Genomic DNA, 4134 nt, shown 5'->3' with positions numbered 1-4134 from the left:
TTTCTCGTGTTTAATTCAACTGCACGTCTCCCGCGAATAGTTTCGCGCTTGAAAATCTTGCAAGCAGCGAGTAATTTGTTCCGGTAGCACGATTAGTAAATCAGCTGAAGGGAAAGCTTTTGTAGTGTTAACACGTTGACTGCCACGCCGAAATCACATGTTTTGCTCAGGACTCCTCGAAAATATTTTTATTATTCGAAGCGTATAATGGCAAAATAATAATAAATATGGTTGTATCACGGGTGACCACCTTGGTGCACTCAATGACACTTGAAACTATTTCGGAATATTTATTTACACCAGGGCCCACAAATATATCCATCCGAAGAAAATGACGACATGAGATGCGAAAAAAGGAAGGGCCAGCATACCTGGTGCGAAAATTTTGCAAAGAATGTTATCAAAAGAATTTTGCAAGTTTTGGGACAAAGATTGCTGAAAATCGGACCAAAAAGGTCTCACGGGTGACCACCTTGGTGCACTCAATGACACTTGAAACTATTTCGGAATATTTATTTACACCAGGGCCCACAAATATATCCATCCGAAGAAAATGACGACATGAGATGCGAAAAAAGGAAGGGCCAGCATTTCTGGTGCGAAAATTTTTGGGACAAAGATTGCTGAAAATCGAACCAAAAAGGTCACCACATACTGCCGAGACTGTATCGATCAACCGCATCTATGTTTGAAATGCTTTAATACAACACACCGGTAGATAGAAGATTTGATAAAAATTAATCTCTCATTTTTGGTCTTCTAGTAAAAATTTTTAATTGTCGATTTAATTGTCTAAATCGACTAATCAGCGATGATGTTCAAAATTCATCAACTGCCAATGTTCATTCAACTTTTACAATTATAAACATTTGAAGCACTCCGGTCACCAATGACCCCCGTGGCGCTACAGGAGAAACAATTTGCGGTCACATATGACCACCGTGGCAGTCAATGTGTTAAGATTAGAGCGGTATCTAACAATAGCAAGGTAAAGGTACTGCAATTTCATCCCGTGGCGCTACAGGAGCAACAATCTGCGGTCACATATGACCACCGTGGCAGTCAACGTGTTAACTGGTAATCTTACGTGACTCGCGTTTATTTCGTTTTAGGTACTGCAATTTCATGGAATAATCGTGGCTGAAAAAAAACTTAACGCCTGTCGATTATTGTCCTAGCAATTATTGTTAGGAGATCAGGGGATGAAGAACGGCTGCGGGCACGTGGTAGAAACTAAATTAGTAGGTGATAGCTTTGCGTAAAATTTTCTACGAGCCAAGCGCAAGGATAAGTTTTGATACGAATGGATACTTTGTTTGATATGGTTGCCTCGTAATATGCAAAGCAGTTAGCTCTGCCCGTTATGTTGATACCGTGTTACCGAGTGCAGTATATGTACGCGCTCATCATAAAATGCCATGTGCGGCTTATGTACTGCAATGTAATTACTGAATCTTTCCGATCCTGAATATTCCATGCGTCTACGTTACTTTTAGCCTTGAAACTGCTGCTATCTACCGTGTAAGAAACTGTACAAAAGCTCGCTTCTTTTCGAAGACTTCGTCTTTACAATTCGTTTCTTCTTTGCGAAAATTACCGAGTTATCTTGTAATTAAACGAGTGAAAGGGAAGCAGATATCTTTCTCGAAAATGATTATGCAAAGGAAAGCTGATCGACATTCAGAATTTAACGTATAGTTGTCGAGATTATCGATTTCGCTGCGAAAGTTCATCGAATTTATACATAGAGTAGGTTTGCTAAATATGAGACTTCGTTCATAACTTCGTTCATCGAACAGAATAAAAGTCTTTTCGCTGTTACGTTCACAATTATCTATTCGAGATTATCTATTTCGTGCTTTTTCAAGGCAATTTGGAAATTAACGTCTGCCCTCCGCAGTATTCATGAGCCCATGTATACCACTTGGTGCATTGAACCCACTGTTCACCGCTGCGATTGTTAGAATAAAGACAGTAACGAACTAAACATTCTGCATCGTTGTCATCAAATTCTGATTCTGAGCTATCACAAACGAGTTCTTCCTCCTCGTCAGTAGTCCTCTCCTCTTCTGAATCTTCATAAGGTATTTTTAGCCTTTGGCGAACCTGGCTTCTTCTTTTTCGTTTCGAATAATTTCCTCTGAATACTTGGCTTACTTTTACGTTTCCCATTTGACTTTTTGTTATTTCTTTTCGCTTCGGCTTCTCTTAGGCTTTCTACATTTTTGTTAATCTGTGGGAGAGGAGCAATATATTTATGGGAAACTACGCTGGTGCTTCAAGTATACGCTACTGCAATGGTTTCAATTGGTTTTTCGTGAGAGAGATCTGCATTGCGATGATCTGGTATGAATTGAAAATACGTGCTCCTCGATAATATTTCTATCGCCTGGCACAGCTCCGTCTTCTGGAAGCCACTTACGAATATCTGCATCGTCATTGTTTTACTGTAGTTATTTCGAAACTACGCTGGTGCTTCAAGTATACGCTACTGCAATGGTTTCAATTGGTTTTTCGTGAGAGATATCTGCATTGCGATGATCTGGTATGAATTGAAAATACGTGCTCCTCGATAATATTTCTATCGCGTGGCACAGCTCCGTCTTCTGGAAGCCACTTACGAATATCTGCATCGTCGTTGTTTTACTGTAGTTATTTCCAAAAGGTTTTCCGCAATTAAAGGAGTCACAACTCTGATGATTACGAAGGCAAGCTTCAATTTCTGTTGAATAATAACTTTGCAATGGTTTCACGAAGTACACATCAAACGGCTAGACTTTGTGCGAGTTACGAAGCGGAAGACAGAGAATAATTACGTGATTAACGCGAGCCTGATTAATCATATGAATGTTTTGTGCATAAGAATAAAGGCCGTCGAGAATAAGTAGAACCGGATCATTTTCTGGTGATTTTATATGCCGAACGAAGTGGTCAAACCACACACAGAAAATGTTAGTTCGAATTCACCCTGAAATGTGACATGCGGCAATACTACCAATTGCTGTTCCATTCGTCAGTTTTACTTTCATATTTTCTCTAGGTTATACAATCAAAGGTGGCACAAATGATCCAGCAGCGTTCATACATACTACGATTGTTGTTAACCGACTTTGCCCATTTCACGTAAGACTGCCAACCTGTTTTTTCCCTTTTGCAAAACTAACTTCAGTAACTGTGTCGAATAGTCAATCCTGGTCCATCAGAATTGTATGCAATACGGTTTGCTTTACCTTCAACGTGATGGAAAGCTTCTGCACAGAGATCGAAAAATTTATCAACATTCCCTCCCGTAAAACTTTTAACGCGAACAAAAGAAATCCCTCGAGGAGTTCGAACAGATAGTTGTTTGTGCCGATTTCAGAGTTCAACCATTTTCTTCCTGCTGCACCCTTACTTTCGGCAAAAGTATGTTTGGTACTATTTCTAGTTGTAAGTTGAAATACCGTTCGTCTAAGTCGGCGATTTTTAACCTTCTCACGGCAGACATGAGCTAATTAGTTGTAAAATTCTACGGCACATCAATTGGTACTATTTCTAGTTGTAAGTTGAAATACCGTTCGTCTAAGTCGGCGATTTTTAACCTTCTTTATCTCACGGCACACATGAGCTAATTAGTTGTAAAATTCTACGGCACACCAAAATATATATTACATTTCTTCGCCGATCTAACAAAAAAGTATACATTTTTGACTGATTTACAAAAAAAATATTTATTTCCGTTACATTTTATCTGTTTCAACTTGTATTCGAAAATCTTGAAAATCAGTGGTCCATAAAATCGGTTATCCAACTCTAAACAATATTCTACCAAGCAACGTTTCAATTCTTCACTTAAAACAGGTTTTCTTCCAAGTTTGATATTCACTAAAGATTCAAGTGTTTCTTCTCCGCTTTTCACATACCGCTCCAGCGTTAGTTTTGGTACGTGATTACTGTTGGGCTGATTTTTTTGCATCCCATTTCTCCTTTGCGGGCAATTTTTACTGCAAAAATCATAAGTTCCTTACTCAGCTTCTTCCGTTTCGTTGGTGGCGCCATTTAAAAAACACACTTGAGAGCACTTAAAATTATGAACAAGTTAATCTTGTTAATACTAATATTCAAATTGTAACAGAGAACGTAGTGTGGCGGCCC

Source organism: Habropoda laboriosa, unplaced genomic scaffold (genome assembly GCF_001263275.1).
Source record: "Habropoda laboriosa isolate 0110345459 unplaced genomic scaffold, ASM126327v1 scaffold137, whole genome shotgun sequence".
In the NCBI taxonomy this organism is placed as follows: Eukaryota; Metazoa; Arthropoda; class Insecta; order Hymenoptera; family Apidae; genus Habropoda; species Habropoda laboriosa.
The sequence above is the reverse complement of the archived record's forward strand: the minus strand, read 5'-3'. Positions refer to the sequence as shown.